At 46.4% G+C, this 18,212-nt stretch overlaps 1 long non-coding RNA gene across 3 annotated transcripts in view; it reads left to right on the forward strand.

The window, feature by feature from the left end:
- Positions 1-18,212, forward strand: part of LOC103161844 — a 93,126-nt gene that overhangs the window by 14,079 nt on the left and 60,835 nt on the right. For all 3 annotated transcript variants that reach the window (XR_004769434.1, XR_004769432.1, XR_004769433.1), the window contains exon 3: positions 11,104-11,363. This is a non-coding gene — a long non-coding RNA (uncharacterized LOC103161844). The remainder of the gene's footprint in view (positions 1-11,103; positions 11,364-18,212) is intronic.

Raw genomic sequence — 18,212 nt, forward strand, 5'->3', positions numbered from 1 at the left:
TCAAAACGTGTAATCCCCCTGCCTCAGCCTCCCTAGTGCTGTAACACAGGCGTGCTGGAGTTACAGTCATGGACCATCACACTCACCAGTATCTTTGCTTTGGACGGACACACAGGCCATGCTGAGTACTGTTTGTTCATGCTGTGCCTAGCACTGCACGCTTCCTGTGCTGTCTCTGTCCGGGACAAACGGAAGAAGTGCTGATTCAGTGAAGAGAGCAACGATTGCTAGGTATCCACATGGTGTCTGCAGGAGTCAAAGGTCAGGGAATATCTACAAGTGAAAATGGGCTCTGCCCATGAGAAGGGTGCCGCTCGTGGTGAAGCAGGACAAACCTCACAGGCGCACACGCTCAGTTCCAGAGTGGACCCCGCATTCTCTCATTTGTCACTTTTGTTCCCGTGTCTCACAAATACCTGCCAAGTGCTTACCCTGCCTGTGCCAGGATTTACTCTGTTAGTGGACAGAACAGGAAGGAAAAAATAAAAATGGCCATGTTTAGCAGGAAGGGCAAGCATAAAGATAAACCAGTTATCCTGGGAAAGGTGGCTGGGAGTGAACAGCAGGGAGGGAGTGGCCAGGCTGTGTGTCAGGGATGTGTATGCGTGGTGCAGCTGTAAGCTGGGGGTGAGGGGAACGGGAGACTCAGGGTGGGATGGGAGGTGTGGTTGCAGAGATCTGAAACCCTTTCCTGTGGAAAGGGCCCTTGAGACTTTATGGATCAGGGAACACTCTGCTGTTGAGCTACAGCCACAGGCCCCTAAGCTCCTTATATTTCTCCATCCTTATAGCTTTCTAGGAGTCTTAATTTTATTTTACTAAAATTGTAAAAAATATTTGTCTTTATGTGTATATTGGTGTTTTGCCTGCATCTGCCTAAAGTGTGCATGCAGTGCTGGCGGAGACCAGAAGAGGGCAGCCGATGCCCAGAGACTAGATGCTGGGAACCAAGTGTTGTTAACTGTTGGGCTGTTCTGGAACCAGCCCAGGCTGGTTCTGGAACTTCCTCTGTCCCCCAGCCTGCTTTGAGCTTCCACCTCCTAAGAGCTGGGGTCCCAGGTCTTGATTTATATAGATTGCTATGTATAAAAAACACCCTTGGCCAAGTCGCTTATAAAACACCCTTAGCTGAGTTACATAAAACAGTGCTCTTTACCCAATGTTTCGGTGGCCTCAGTCTGTAACCAGGCGGGCATCGACGTCCTCACCAGAAGCCCTAGGCTGTGCCATATGCGGAGAATCAGAAAGGACATTGGCCAACTGCAGGGGCGATCACGTGGTAAGAAGGCCAGGATGTTAGGTTGATTCAGGACTCGGATTTTCTCTTTTACTGATGACTTGCTATTGTAATTGAGAATTACATTAACCTCTTTCAAGGGTGATGCCCCCCCCCCATCTCACGGCCTCCCACCAGGCCCCTCCTCTTTTTTTAAACATATAAAATATGCTGATTTATTTCTCCCTCCTGCATCCTCTAATCCACACATGTGGCTCTTTAAATAATGTATTCCCTCTTCTTTAGTTTAATAAAAACATCCGGTTTTTCTGTGTAAATCCTTCCCTGATTACAGATTGACCCTCACAAGGTATTTAAATGTTTACCTTAAAAGAGAGTAGAGCTCTTTAAGCAAGGTGAGGGCCTTGCTCTTTTGAGTAGCAAATGATCATTGTGAAGGCGTTGATAAAGAGAAGTTAGAATGTGATCTAAGTTTCCTCCATATGTAACCTTAACCTCCATATGTAAATATCACTGGTATTTGAGTCATATACCTGTGTTTGAGGTTTTTTCTTTTGGTTTTTCGAGACAGGGTTTCTCTGTGGCTTTGGAGGCTGTCCAGGAACTAGCTCTTGTAGATCAGGCTGGTCTCGAACTCACAGAGATCCGCCTGCCTCTGCCTCCTGAGTGCTGGGATTAAAGGTGTGTGCCACCACTGCTCAAAGGGCTCACCACCGCCACACTGGGGACCAGTCTTCCAGGGTATGAATCTTTGGGGAACGTTCTCAAACTTCCGTATTAGCTTCAGGCATGGTCCAGCTTTCCCGCTTTACTTTTCTTTATTCTTAGCTCACTTTACCCTGGGTGTCACCCCTCCAGCCCCTTCCTTTTTGCATCTCTGCCTCTCTGTGTTTCCTTTCCTTACGGCTCTTTCTAGCTTCTCCTTCCTCCTCCCAACTGATCACACTGGGAAGTAGGAACAGACACTAGACCAAGTTCTGAGAAACAGCCGGGGCCTCTTTGAGAGGTCAAATCGATCAGTGGTTACTGGAAACCCAAACCTTATTGTCTATATTGTTTTCAGGGTGATGTGGACTACAACATACATTTTGCAGTGCTTCTTTACTATAAACTTTACTTAATCCATAGCAAAGCAAGAGGACGTGGTATTTACAGAGTTTACTTTTAAATAAAGCACAAGTTTTACCTTTAAAATACTCTTTTTTAAAAAGCAGCTCTCAGGATTGTTTTTTTCGTCCACTAGATGGCAGTAAAATTAAAAAAAAACAAAACTACAAACAACCAAAATCTAAGCCCATCAGCAGTCATTCCAGAAACCTTAGGAAACCAAACAACAAGCCCCAGTACCAGGTGTGCTGTGTGCCTTCCCTGGAGTTGGTCAGAAGTAGCCTGGACACTAACAATGTAGTCTACTGCCATTGCTCTTGGCTGCTCACCAGAACTTGGTGGCAAGATCCCAGTGCTACAGACACCATGCACAGTGGTCACAGGACATGGAGAGATCATGTTGGCACTGAGCAGGAAGCTTCTCCCTGCTGGCTGTATTTCATAGCTCTAGAAGGTGCTGTGCAGGCTGCTGGGAGATAAAAGCCATCGACAGTTTCACCCAACTGTGACTCTGTGAGCTGCAGTGACGATTTCCATGGTAAGACACACTTGCGGGTGTAGCAGGGGTGCAAGTGTGATGCAGGCAACCACCTGTCTGCCTGTCCTCTGACTGGATTGAAGGTCTGCTCTACAGGAGGAAACACAAGTCCAGGATTGTAAATCTGGCCAACACCCTATGGCCGGGGAGCTCAAAGGCCCCAGGGATTCTAGTAAATGAACAAAGTGTCAAGATGCCATCTAAATTAATGTATTTCTACTCAGAGATTAGTTCTGCCCTCAGACCTAACCGGGGTGTCTTTGTTCAGTTGATGCTGATTGTCACAGAAACCCATAACTTGTTAAATGCAGACAGTGGGCATTTGTGGACTGCTCAGCCACACATGTGACATCTGTTACCACCTCACAGTCTCAGGATCAGGGATCATCATGGAAGAGAGAGTGGAAAGGTGTTGGGGAAGACCAGGGTGGAAGAGTGTGCTCTGGAAGTCACAGGAGCTCTGCACTCAGGAACTTACAGCAGCTGTGGTTGCCTGTTTAGGATCCGTACAAGATAAGACAGTCAACATTCCAGCATGGAGGGAGAAAGGAATTGCATGTTCCCACCCTCAGCTGAGGATGTACAGACATTTGGTGCACACACACACACACACACACACACACACACACACACACACGTCCATTTTTTTTAGGGTGTGATCCCCAGTAGGTCAGTTCTGCTCCAGTGGATGTCTCCACACAGCAATGTCTGAGCAGCACAAATCGGACTCCATGGATTATTCAAAGTAAAAGGTTGGGGAGGGAAAAAGGGGAGGGTTTGAGAGAAGTCAGGGAGAGGAGTAGGTGGTGAATATGATTAAAATACATTAATCAAAGAATTAATAAAAATATTTAAAAACAAAGTTGAACAACAACAACAAAAAAGCATTCAAAGCCACACTCTACAGGGATCCGGTGATCTTTCCTACAGTGCTTCAATGAGGATGGGGCCCCAGCAGCATCTGGGGTGGAGGCAGAGGATAAGGAGTTCAAGGTCATCATGGATATGGAGCAAGTGTGAGGCTAGCCTGGGCTATGGCAGACCCTATTTCAAAGAAAGAAAAGCCGGGTGTGGTGGTGTACACCTTCAATCCCAGCACTCAGAGGCAAGTGGTCTCCAGAGCAAGTTCCAGGACAGCTAGAGCTACACAGAAAAACCATGTCTGGAAAAACAAAAACAAAGCAAAACAAAATTACAGTGGACGCACAACATGACACTCTACCGTGACATGACACTCTAATATGTCACATGCTTACTTTGGCACAACATATCCTTGAAGAAAAATTCTTCTTCCTCTCTTTTTCTATATGTTTTAAAAGATTTATTTATTTTAATTATGTGTATGTGTCTGTGTGGATATGTGCAAATGAGTGTAGTTGCCCTTGGAGGCCAGAAGAGGGTGCCAAATCCCCCAGAATTTGAATGACAGACAGTTGTGAGCCACCTAATGTGGGTGTGGGGAATTGAACTTGTATCCTCTGGAAGCACAGCAAGAGCTCTTAACTGGCGAACCCTCTGTGCATCTTTTTAATAAGGTGGCTGCACTTAACACTGAACAACTGTCCCTAACTCAGGGTGCTAACTTGGGTTGGCAAAGGCATCATACCCTTAAAGTAACTCCTGGTTTAGTTGTTTTCTTTTTCTTTTCTTTTTGTGATGTCGGGATTGAGCACAGGGCATTGCACCTGCTAGGTATAAGTTCTATTGTTGACTGACATTGCAATTCTGCCCCCTTTTTGGTGATGCCTAACTGATTTGTTTAAGATCACTGAAGTCTCAGAGGCCATTTAATGTGAAAATTGGTAACTCCTAGGTAGTCAGTTCTTTAGAATTTTGGATGTTGAGCAAGAAATTCAAGAGGAATGTTGTTAGGATCTGTAAGATAGCAAAACAGAAAAAACGACAAAGGCAGTGTGCTGAGCTGTTGACTATTGATGAGCCTGGGGGAGGCAGCACATATTTACTGAGCTACCAATCAATGTGCAACTCCCCATGGGTGTGAAGGTGACGGGCACTGCGGGCTGCCTCTGCATTCCTAGTCTGTAATGTAAGAAAGGCAGAGTAGGAAGTCAGGACTGTGAGTGGAGGGGTGTTGTGGTTTCTGTTGGAGTTTTGAGGGAGAGAGACAGGCTGTCCTCTTCAGGTGGCCACACCGAGCCATGCGAGGAAGGCTCAGGCCCAAGAGACAAAGAGGACACACGATGTCCTCTTTCTTAGGCCCTTTGGAGAGGAAGGGTCTAGCATCCTGAGGAAGCTTAGTGAACATGTGATCTGTGCTGAGAGGCATAGTAATTTAGACTATGTGACAGGGTCACTGGGATAGGGAAGTGAGGCTGGTTCATGTGTGGCTGCAGGCAAACTACCTTGGACCCCAGTGGGGAGGGGCTTGAGTTTGCTCTGCATTCTGCCTGTAGTCTTATCTACCCAGGACTGGGTTACCTGGAAGGCCCAAGGCTTTCTCAGAATTACCTTAAGTTGGGTGGTCAGGGTGTTATTGATGTTGGGGGTTAAAGCCTGTGCCATGTTTAGCCACCCAGCCCCAGTAGGACATGAAGAGTCAAACTAATAGTAAAATCACGATAAGGAGCTTGATTAAATGTGGTCACACTGGAAGATAAAGAGATCCAATGAACCGCCCTTCCCCCGGTCCATCTTTGGGGTCCTGCAGTGAGATCAGCATTTAAATAGAGGGCCAAGGACATGCACATCCAAACAGTCAAGGTGTGGTCCCGCCCACCACTGACCCATCAGTGTCTGGACTTCAGTCTGTAAGGTGTTCTGACAAGTTGTTAAAACTGTGTGAAATCTCTTTCTGGGACATGAGTTCCCTGTCGGTTGGTGCCTTTTCTCCTCCCTGCATGAGACTCCTGGGGAAAGTTCCACTTCTTTGGGATTCATTTTTTCAATAGTCTGATAGTCAGATTGAGAGACAAGTGTCTCTTTTAGATATCTTCATTTCTTCCAGGCTGGTTACAGTGACATTGGGTATACCCAAAGAAGTCCACTGTACGCCCTGTGTGCGTCTTGGGAAGATTTGAAGCAAAGGACATGTGCCTGATGTGTCACACATGAGCCAACAGCCAATGTGACCTGATGAAGTGAGGAACAGAAGTCAGGTGGGGATGGGTGGACTTGCACTGTGGCCAGATCACAGTTTGTTACTCTGTGGGAGCATGTGAACACTGAGAAAACCAATTATTCATGCCCAGTTTCTGTTATCAAATACCTTAGTTCAAAGAGAAAATGAATGGTCCCTCAAAAAGTTAAGTAGGGAATGATCCCATGGACTGGTGATTCCATTCCTAGATCTATACTCCAGAAAGGGAGAAGACAGAACCCCCAAAGAAGACTTTGCATGTGTTCATAGTAGCATTACTTACAGCAGCCATGAGGTGGCAGCAAACCACGTCAACTGACAAAGCTGTTAGGTAAGTACTCAGTGTTGTGTCCCTGAGTTTCACTCATGCTAACTGAAGAAAGCTGGACAAAAAGAATGAACCCTGTATCACCCTGCTACACGTGAGGCCTAAACTAGGCAGGTTCCGAAACACAGAAGGTGGGACAAGGGTTATCGATGGCCAGAGAAAGGGAGAATGTGGAGTTGCTTTTGTTTTCAAATTACTTTTTTAGTATATATGAATGTTTTGTCTGCATGTAAGCCTGTGCACCACAGGGCACTGGAGGTCCTGGAACTTGAGTTACAGGCAGCTGTGAGCCACCGTGTAGGTGTTGGAACTGAACCCGGGTCCTCTGCAAGAGCAGCCTGTGCTCTTAACCACTGAGCCATCTCTCCAGCCCCGTGAACTTTTTTAGAGAATATGAAAAGGTTCTGGAAAAGGCTGGCAGTAATGTTTGCAGAACATGGTGAATGTCCTTACTGTTACCGAATTGTCATTCGTTGCAAGTGGTATGATTTGATGAGGTACATTGTTACCACAGTTAAAGACCTTTTGATAAGGTACATTGTTACCACAGTTAACGACCCTTTCCTTACCATAGTTAAAGACCTTTCCTCCACTTTGTTATCCTTGTTATTCACTTTATCCTTTCAAGGAAATGAATTTTCAAGGACAGTAAGAGGAGGACTACTGGACTGCAGGGTTATAAGCACTGACTGCTTTGTTTTAGAGGAACTGGTTTTGTTACCAACACCTTGTCCACTGGAGTGTTCTCATTCATTAATATGGCAGTGGCATGTAGAAATTGGACTTGATCTTGACCCGCTAACTATAGCTGCAGTGAGTTCTGAGAGCAATGGCCATGCGACGTGCAGAATTTCACTGCGTCCCCATCCTCTGGCCTCACATTCTGTCTGCCCCCATTTCAGGATGTTATTTGAGTCCTGGAGGGAGGAGGGTTCATACAGATGCCCCGGGTAAGGCTGAGCACTCTTCAGTGACTTACTTAGCACCCTGCAGTAACTGCCGGCCTGTAGCAGAGACAAGCTTCTCTGGCCAAGGCTGACAGTAGCACTGATCTGTGGACAGGAGTGTAAATATTTAGGAAGCAGTTGTATGTTTAGCAAAACAACTGCATCATCCATCTACCAGGATTGACTTCCTGAGCTGTGGGCTGTATGCGAATTCCCTTCTGTGGAGCAGGCCTCAGATCCAAGTAGAAAGCTGTTGGTTAATTCCATAACCTTTACACCACGGTTGTAGCATGGGCACACCTTGCCTGGCAGGTTGGCATTGTAGCATCCAGGGTTCGACAATGGGTAAGACCATTGATTATTATTATTATTATTTTTATCTCCCAGAAGCCTGCATAGCACCTCCCAGATCGGGAGGTTTCAGGTCACCTCCAGCTCGTTTCTCTATACCCCGTGACCAAAGTGTGTAGTGTCTTTAGCAAGAGGGTCTTGCCATCTGGTTATTGTGGTCCACCAAGAGTAATGGCAATAGCCTGTACTGTTTTGGGTGCCTCTGGAACCTCCCTGACCAATAACTGATAGGCTTGTGTGCTGGCTAATTTTATGTTAAATTGATGCAAGCTTGAGTCATCTGGAAAGGGGAACCTCAATTGAGAAAAATGTCCCACCCGCAGATTGACCCGTGGTGCATCTTTTTAATTGGTGATTGGTTTTGGAGGGCCCAGCTCACCAGGGGCAGCACTGCCCTGGGTACTGTAAGAAAGCAGGCTGAGCAAGCCAGTGAGCAGCACCCTCCTCCATGGCCTCTGCATCAGCTCCTGCCTGCAGGCTCCTGCCCTGCTAGAGTTCCTGCCCTGGCTCCCCTGGATGGTGGGCTCTGCATGCTGGGCTACAAGGTACGATAAAATAAACCCACTCGTTCCCACGTTGCCGCTGGCTATGGGGTTGTATTGCAGTAATAGAAACCCTGAGTAAGACGGGAGATATCTCATCTGATACTGAGATTTTAATTTAGTGACCACAGTGTGAATTTTCAACAGCAACTCTGTCATCCAGGGGTCACAGGAATGCCACTCCAAGCAAAGGATCCCCTGAAGGTTTCAGGTTGGAATCTGGTGTGTGTTCAGGTTGGACAACAGATTCGATCGTGGCAGTGGTATTGCTTCTGCTAACTGCTGGAAGACAAGGCAGGATGCTGTATTTAAAATGACTTATAATGTCTGATAACTTCCTGTTTGTGGTGGGGGTCCAGCTCTGGGCCTCATGTGTGTCACACATGCATGCTGCTACTGAGGTGCCTCTAGCAGCTTTTAGGTCTGGGTGATTTGTACTTAATAGTTGGTTATACTATTCCTTGGACAATTTCTGTGCATGACCAAAAATTTCCATAGTTAAAAAATGTATACATCACCATAGAAACAGGCTTGACTCATGACCTACATCCACTAAGACAAATTGTGTTTATAGTATGTCTGAACCCTGGGACTTAGAATTGAAGACTGTGTGTGTCCATACGGACTTTTATTTTTGAAGAAAGAGACACAGCAGTTAAGTCAAACTAAACAGAAAGCCTGGCTTCAAATTCTGAATGGATTTTGAGAGCAGGCTGCTCTCTCTTCTGGGAGTCTTATTTTGGTAAACGTGTGTGTGTGTGTGTGTGTGTGTGTGTGTGTGTGTGTGTGTGTGTGTGTGTGTGTGATGTGAATCATGTGTTGGAGTCACCTGATTTAGCTGGGGTGTAACTAAGTCTGGAAGGCTTAGTGGGGAGATGTGTTTTTAGTATCTCCCCACCACACATGATTATGGTTTTATGAGATTTGGGGTCTTGAAAAGGGAGCTCTCTGGTCTACACTGCCAGGATTATTTGGGGTCTTTGAAAGGGAGCTCTCTGGTCTACAGTGCCAGGATTATTTGGGGTCTTGAAAAGGGAGCTCTCTGGTCTGCAGTGCCAGGGTTATTTGAACCGTGTATTTTGCAAGCTCATCTTTGTTTTGTTTGCGCCGTAATGTCATGTCTGCTTCCACCACAATCACATGGATAAAGAACAGGAAGGTCAGACTGTCTCCCAGCATGCAATGGTATTGAATTTGCTTTGTGCAGGCAGTTGAAATAACACATTCCGTCTCACTTTAGCAAGAGCTCAGATAAGATTCTATATACTTTAGAAAATGTGGAGACAATCATGCTGCGCCTACCATGGAAAAGTTTTGTAATAAAAACACTGGGAGATGATGGGCTGTAGTGTCATTGGCAGGGTGCTGGCCTGACATGCGTGAGTCCCCCAGCATTGCACAGGCCAGGTTTGGTGGCACACACCTGTAATTCAAAGACTCAGGAGGTAGAGGCAGGAGGATCAGAAATTCTGGGTCTTATAGAGCTACACAATGAATTTGAAGCTAGTCTGGGATACATGAGACCTTGTCTCAAACAAACAAAAATTTGGAAAGGGTTTCAATGAAAACTACTAGGTTTAAAAATATAGTACGGAGCCTGGAGGCGGTGGTGCATGCCTTTAATCCCAGCACTCTGGAGGCAGAGGCAGAGGCAGGTAGATCTCTGTGAGTTCGAGGCCAGCCTGGTCTACAAAGCTACACAGAGAAACTCTGTCTCGAATAATAATAATAATAATAATAATAATAATAATAATAATAATAATAATAATAAATGTAGTACTGAATTTCAGACTATGACTCAGTGTTGATGCCCTGTCCCCATGTGCTCAAGGCTCTGGGTTCAATTCCCTGGCACTGAAAAAACACCTCAGTGGGAGGGCAACTCAGAAGGCAGCATCGCAGCAGAGACCAGGTGCCTGGTGGCTAAAAGGAGAAGATGAGCTACCATGGACACCCATCTCCCTTCCTCCCCACTTTCCTCTCCTTCTTGCTCTCTCTCCCCTCTGTCTACCATGCTGGCTGGCACTTGTGTTCTCTTCTGCCTTCTGCCTCAACATTGCGGTGGAATGAGGTTTCTGAAACTGTGGGCTCAAAAAGGACTCTCTTCTATAGACGGCCTTTCTCAGTGTGTGGCACACTGACACTAGCTTCTGCAGTCTGTCTGTCTCTACCCTCAGCGCTGGGTCACAGGCAGGCATGCTCAGTCATTCTGGGTCACAGGCATGCACAGCCATGCTGGGTCACAGGCATGCACAGCCATGCTGGGTCACAGGCATGCTAAGCCATGCTGGGTCACAGGCATGCACAGCCATGCTGGGTCACAGGCATGCTCAGCCATGCTGGGTCACAGGCATGCATGCACAGCCATGCTGGGTCACAGGCATGCATGCACAGCCATGCTGGGTCACAGGCATGCACAGCCATGCTGGGTCACAGGCATGCATGCACAGCCATGCTGGGTCACAGGCATGCTCAGCCATGCTGGGATTCCTATGTGGGTGTGGTACCAGTTCTCTTGGTCTTATGACAGTCTTATAACTAAATCCAAGTCTTCGAAGATTCTGGATCTCTCCTAAACTCCTTGGAAAAATGAAGATGGTAGTACCATCTTCCAGGCCTGTGGCAGCAAAAGCAGCCAGTAGTGGCGTTGATAACTCGTGGGCACCTGCTTAGCTTCTGAGGGGAAGATGGCACAGTAATGTGTGTGACTCTGAGAGGAGGGTGTGAATCTTGAACATGGCATCCACAGGTGCATTGCTGGGAGGTGCCTTCCTCTCGAGAGTCCTTGCATGCCCCGTCTAGCCAAGCGTGGTATTAAGAACATAACAGTGAATGAGTTGTTATAGCTCCACAGACTGCAACAAAGTCCCACAGCTGGTGACTCCACCTCCCAAGTGCCACCATGCAGATACTTCATGTTTATCTTATTGCTATTTTTATCCTTATATTCTGCCAGGAATTGAACCCAGCACTCTGTGCACGCAAGATGAGCAGTCTGCCAACTGAGCTCTATATCTGCAGTCCTACTGAAGCCTTTCTGGGCTGGTGAAGTGGCCAGCGGGTAAGAGTACTTTGTCTGCAAGCTTGAGGACTTGACTTGAATCCCCAGCACAGACTTGGAAATCCCAGAATGGTTGGATGTACCTGGAACCCAGCCTTGAGGTCAGAGACAGACGGATTCCAAGAGCTCCTTGGCCAGTCAGCATAGCTTAAATGGTGAGTATGTGCACACATGAGCTGAACTCTCTCCATCCTCACTGAACCACATATATCACATGTATAAAAGGAGGGAAAACCTTTTCTTTAAGTTTGAGCTTATTTTTAAAATAAGAAGCAAAAGCAGCCCTATAAATGGAAGAAGAAATAAATGCACACGTTGTACCATGCATGCTGTCTCATAAAGGTACAAGATGATAAGGCTGAGGTGGCAGAGAGTGCTTTGGTAGGATGGAGCTGTGCCAGAGAAGGAAGATGAAGAAGGCGGAAGGAAGGAAGGAAGGAAGGAAGGAAGGAAGGCAGGAAGAAAGGAAGGAAGGAAGGAAGGAAGGAAGGAAGGAAGGAAGGCAGGAAGAAAGGAAGGAAGGAAGGCAGGAAGGAAGGAAGGAAGGCAGGAAGGAAGGAAGGAAGGCAGGAAGGAAGGAAGGAAGGCAGGAAGGAAGGAAGGAAGGCAGGAAGAAAGGAAGGAAGGAAGGAAGGAAGGAAGGCAGGAAGGAAGGAAGGAAGGCTTGACACCCAGGTTTCCTCGTGGGGTTACCTCAGCAGTGTGGGATGACCAGGGTCACCAAGTGGACTGTTGTTGGATCTTGTTGTGGTCCTCGGCAGTTGGATTCATTGCAGTCCTTGGTTGTTGGATTCATTGCATTACAAACAAATGATAAATAAAATAAAGTAGAAATAAAAAGCCATGATCCATAAGGGTCATACATGGAACCCGATGACAGCCATGAGACACACAGTGTAGTTCATCTACTTGTTTTTATCTGAGGTCAAAAAAGTAAAAAAAATAAAAAATAAATGAAAAAGAAAAAAAGGAAGTGAGATAGAGGGGGAAGAGAAATTCAAAAAGTTTGAAATGATTTTGGAGGGAGCCAACTGGACAAACAAATGGGGGAAGAGAGTGTTGCCAAGAGAAGACGGGAATGGATTACAAGGCTGAAAGACCTGGGCTTCTAGTGCTGAGGCAGAACAAAAGCACAGCCTAAGTGGTGCTTGTGAGCCACGAGAGGGACACTCTGTCTCCACAGAAGAGTGTCAGCCAAAGGGCTGGATTCCAGGAGAGGGCAATGTGGTTAGACGCCACACGGAGGGCTGGCCTGATGCACACTGACACTTAGCCAGCTGGGGTTTTCCAAAACGCTCCAAGTGTTGTGGTCTCTCCTGGCTCTTGTGATAGGCCAGGCTATTAATAGGAGGAACCACGAGACTGACCTGTGGCCGTAATCACCTCTGATGAGGACTTCTGCCTCTTGTGGGTAGCTGAGGAGACTCCTTTGGGAGTTGCCATCCTGGGTTAGCCTGATGTGGGAATGATGCATGCTGGGAGCAGTCCAGGGAGCTGGGTTTTGCAGTGATGTGCCCAATGGCCACTAGAACATGACATAACTATTCAAGATGGCAAAGTTTGCGTGACAGCAAAGATAGGCCCTTTGCTGGAGGGGCGTTTGGAGGGCCTCCCCCACCCCAGTTGATTTAGCATGTCCTGATGATGCTGGGAAAGAAAGCCTTCCGTGACCTGTGATTCCCACCTGTCCCGTTAGACTTCTCTGTCCACCCCCCAGGCCATGGTTTATTATGAATCTGTCTTCCTCTGCTTCCCTCTCTTGAGGACAGAGAATTAAACTCTGCACTCAGCCCAGGTGTGATGGCTCACATGGCAACCCTAGCACTTAGGAGGATCAAACCATTCAAGGTTCATCTCAGCTTCATGGAAGCTAACCTGGGCTACATGAGATTCCATCTCAAAACAAAACAAACAAAGCAACAAATAAATGAATACAATCCATGCTCAAGAGCTGCTAATGGGTTCTGCCTGTCATCCCAGCATATGGGGTGTAGAGACCGGAGAGTCAGGAGTTCAGGGTTATCCTCAGCTACATAACTAGTCTGAGGCCAGCCTGGCCTACAAAAGACATGCTTCCAGACACATAAGCGTATTGTCTATTTCTTTATATTTATAGGGACATGTGTGTTATCTATTTCTTCATACATAAAAAAATAGGTGAGGCAGGGTTTATACTTGCCATTTTAGTTTTACATTTTATGCCTTTTGTTCCTTTGTTTCTCCTTTATTGTCTTCTTTTGTGTTTTTTTGGTAGACCATTTAAATTCTCTTGCTGTTGTTTCTTTGGATGTGTGTAACGTATGTGCACATTCGTGTGGGTTTTCTTATGTGTGGAATGTATGTGTGTGGAGGCTGTGGTTGGTGGCAGGTGTTTTCCTCCACCTTTATGTCTGAGACGAACTTGCTCACTGAATCTGGAGTGAATGGATTCAACCAGAACAGCTGGCCACCTGGGCCCAGGCACCCGGCTGTCTCCACCTCCCAGTTAGCTGTACTCAGCTTCTTGTGGATACTCAGTCAGAACTCAGCTCTCCAGGCTCACACCGTAAGAACTCCAGCAACTGAGTCACTCCCCAGCCCTTGCTCTGTTTACTGTATGGAGTTACTATCTTAGCGCCCGCTGTGGGTATTATACAAAGCTTAATTCATTAGCACGAGAGAATCTATTTTAGATTAATAACCAACCTTACTTGCATAGTACATGAGGCTTTGCTGACAGTTACTCAACATAGTATTTTTTTTAAGGAGCACTGTGTGAAAATTATTCTGTAGCCTAGGCTGATCTCAAGCTTGTCACCCTCCAGCCTCACTCTTCCAGGTGCAGGGATTTGTACGCACACAACATCATGCCTGGCTTAAGAAAGGAAAATGGGGAAAAATTTTGGATTTATTATGTAGTTATGTCAAATCACTTCATTTGAAGGGAAAACAGGTATATGTGCAGAGTCCCACGGGAGTGAAATATTTAAATATTTGAACACTCAAGGCAGTAACAGGCCTACTGTCTCTAGGTTGGGAACGCAGCGCAGCTTTAACGGCAGGATGTTTGGGAAGGTCAAAGCTCACATGACACCCATGGCCCCAGTTAGTTAGGGAAGAATTCATGGAATTTGAATCTTTAAAATTTAAATTATTAATTCTATTGTGAGAGGTCATACTTGAGTACTGTATTTACATCATCCCCTCTTGAATTTGTGACCTCGTCTGTAATTATATTGAGTCCATTTAGTGTTGCTTGCATGTACATAAGTTTAGAGCTTAGCACTGGGGCCTGGATAAACCATCCGGGTCTGTTCCTTGTTCAGCAGTCATGGATTGTCTTTAGCTCCTCCCCAGGGGCAGGGCCCTATGAAACTCCTCCCACACAGTTCATGGCCACTGTCCAGGTCTTGTTTAGATGACCATATTGTTGTGATTTGAAGGGCACAGCATGCCTGCCATGTCTAGAGGAAACTGTCTGCCAGCGGGCTTCCTGGTCCTCTGACTCTTACAGTCTTCCCTCCCTCTCTTCTTTAGTGCTCTCTAAGCCTCTCTGTACCTTCCCCAACTGGGGCTGGGCACCCAAAGCTCACTAAGTCTTAGCATTTTGACAGTTGTGGACTCTGTGTCGGGGTCTGTCTGATGCAGACAAGAAGCCTCTCTGATGAGGCCTGAGAGGAAAGACGTAACTTGAGTATAAGGATATACACTCAGGGTACAGTTAGAAGCTGTATGGATTTAGAAAAATGTCGTTAGCAGGTTCTCCACCTCTAGTGCCTGTGACTTCTCCGCCCATAGGCACTTAGCTGGGTCTGCAGTACCAGATGTGGGCTCCCTCTCGTCGAGCGCGTGTGTTTCACGTCTAATGAGACAGCTGGCAGTTACCCCTGAGGCATTAGTGACACCATTGCACCCTGGGGGTGTCTTGCCGTACTGGCTTCACAGTGCTGGTTCATGGTCTTTGTGACTGAGTGGACTATTGATTGTGCTTCCCCTTGGCAGCTAGCTGATGCAGTGAGAGTTAGTCCTTAGGGAAGAGCTCAACACCAGTATTGTGGGAGTGTACATACTCACGGAGTTATAAAGAAAACAAACTGGCACTCACCAACCGCATTAGCGTCTTTCTTTTCAGGGATAGTGGGTTGCAGTGGCCTTCTGTTCCCATAGCATCTGTAATGTGGCCTGAAACACTGAGTATGCTTAGGAAATACCTATCCATTGTCCCACTGAATGTCTTTTGTTTGTGTAAATCGGTGGAATTGGACAATTGGAAGAGAGAACACACATTCTGGATCATTGGAGAGACTGTTTGTGGGTTCAAGACCAGCTCGTCTACATAACAAGTTCAGGCTATCCAAGACTACAGAGTGAGACTCTGTCTCAAAGACAAAATAAAACAATAGGCTTCCCCAGAAACTTCCCCCAAATCTGAAAGTAATGAACAACCACCATCACCACCACCACAACAACAAATGAACAAAAGCGCATACGGTCTTCCACATTTTGGTCATTAGGGAAAAGCTATGTCCCGAGGACACTGAGTTGCTTGGCCAGTAGAGGGAGCACCACACCTACCGTGGATTACTGAACCCCATGCTAAGTGGATAGAGGACTCACACCCCCTCAAACATCCCAAAAAACACAGACTTCTAGAGACAAAATAGTCTGGGACTATGATTTGGGTTTTTGCAAGTCATGATTTTCCATTAAGTTATTCACAGAGTTCTAGAATTACCTTATTACTGCCGGAGAGTGTTGAGGGTGCAGCCTAAACATTGTAGAAACAGTCATTTGACCATTCCATCCCTCGTCCACAAAAATCTGGCTTGGGTGTTTATCCCATCAACTTGATTAGATTCTCAAGGTTCAAGATCGATTGTGCAGGGGTTGGGTTGAACATTTTTTTGGCTAATCCTTGAGCCTTTGATGTGGTTGTGCTTGGGAACGGGATGGGTTCTCCCTTCTTGACTCATGGGCTCCCACAGCTGAGCACCTCCAGTGTCCTCCCGCACCGGCTCTCTTGCTGACTTTGCAGACACAGAGCCCACCCTGTCCCACCTCATCCCACTCGCTCCCCCATGCTTCCCCTTTGGAAACAGGGCTGTGGCTGAAGAGCAGCTCTTCTGCACCAGGGGTTTTTCATTTACTCTGTCTCCATCCAGGTTGTCACAGGCGTATGTACGGCTGCTTCGCTATCTCCTGGGAATTCGCGTTTTAGCGTGCCCCCCTTCTTTGTTAGCATTTCTATTGGCCTTGTGGTGCTTCCTTTGTCTTTTCTTTCCTTTAAAAATATTTGTTTTAATCTTATGCGTACGAATGCCCGCCTGCGTGGATGTACATACAGTGTCTGCATGGAGTGCCCACGGACACCAGAGGAAGGTGTTGAATCCCCTGGAGCTGTAGGTACAGGTGGTTGTGAGCACCCAGAATAAATACTGGGATTAAAGGCACGCACCACCACCACACATGGCCTTTTTAATTTTTAAAATAACCCACTAAGTCTGGTTAGTGCTGCCTTTCCATTCATGGATGTGGGGCCATCATAGACCATGGGAAACCTACCAGTGGCCAAAGGTCCTCTAAAGAGAATGCTTTTCCATCTCAGGAATCTCTCAGTTGCCAATAGCAACCCCAAGGAAGGGGGGGTCTCGGTAAGTGGTGGGACTTGGAGATTATCAGCCCATCTCTGCTTGGGATGTTTTTCTGCCTTGATCATGTACAGATACTGCTCAGCTAGCCACAGCTACCATGAGTTTGCTCAGACCCTACCACATCTGTGTGCCCAGACCCTACCATATCTCCATGCTCAGACCCTATTACTGAAGGCACTACATACTTTGGATGCAGGACAGAGAAATCAATCCTTTTAACTTTTTAATATTTTTCTACATATATCAGGCAAGATCATCATCAAAACCAAAGCATACATTGTAGGATTATTGGTTCTCAAAGATGCTATTCCTTGAAAGAACAGCTTTTATTTATACCAAATTTTCCAATAGAGATTGCTAATTTCTAAAAATATCATGGCTGGTAAACCCCACGGTTCTAAGGATATTCTATTTATTGAGTTATTTGACAGTTGGCAAACATTTTGGTTCTTTGTTTGTAGGGTCTTTCTAGTAATCAGAAAAATTATTAAGCAGCATTATTATGTATAACATCTACTTTACACATAACATATGCACACATAATACACACATATGCATATAAACGCATGTGTGACACACAGACAAACATAATCACACACATACTCACATTTTTGCACGCATATATGCTTGCATGCATGCACACATACATACACACAACCTGCAAAGCTGTGCCATGTTGTCAATATCACTTTCATTTACTTTCTGTTTTTATGGCAACAGTTGAGTGTGCCCTGACAACACACCTTCCAAAATAAACACTTTGCAACCAAGGCAGGAGACAGTCACCCCCCCCAGCCACAGTCCTGTCGTGCAATGACGGATACACACAGCTGTGGCAACACCATATAATTACTTAATTTGTTTTTGACAGCTCCCATTTGTAGGGGAAAGGAAAATATGAACCTCATATGGCAAGGACTTAGGAATGTCCAGATTTGCTTGCTTGTGAATATTCTCACATTTTCCTGGGAAAGAGTACAAAGCATGACAGGGACTGGAAGTCAGCAGAGCCCTTTCCTGATTACACAAATGCTCCAGGTTTCTGCTGTCTGTGCAGGGATGAATCAAGGCTCCCGTCAGCATCTCTGAAGCTGGAGGAGGTGTGATGAGCAAAAGCTTTCCATCCCGGGAACGGGCTCACTTGTGGAGGAGTTCACTCTCAATGAGGGAACGGGCGGAGGACAGGCATAACTTCCCAGCACTGGGTCCCCTGAAGCTGGAGTAAGTGGCTTCTAGCCACCCAGCATGGATGCCGGGAACTGACCTCCAGACCTCTATGGTTGACTAGTGGCTAGCTCCTCCCTCTGATCCTCAGGCAAGCTTTATTTGCTAGAGTGTAAACAAGATATCGACAGCAAGTGCTCCTAACCTCTG

Source organism: Cricetulus griseus, chromosome 3 (assembly GCF_003668045.3).
Source record: "Cricetulus griseus strain 17A/GY chromosome 3, alternate assembly CriGri-PICRH-1.0, whole genome shotgun sequence".
Taxonomy (NCBI): Eukaryota; Metazoa; Chordata; class Mammalia; order Rodentia; family Cricetidae; genus Cricetulus; species Cricetulus griseus.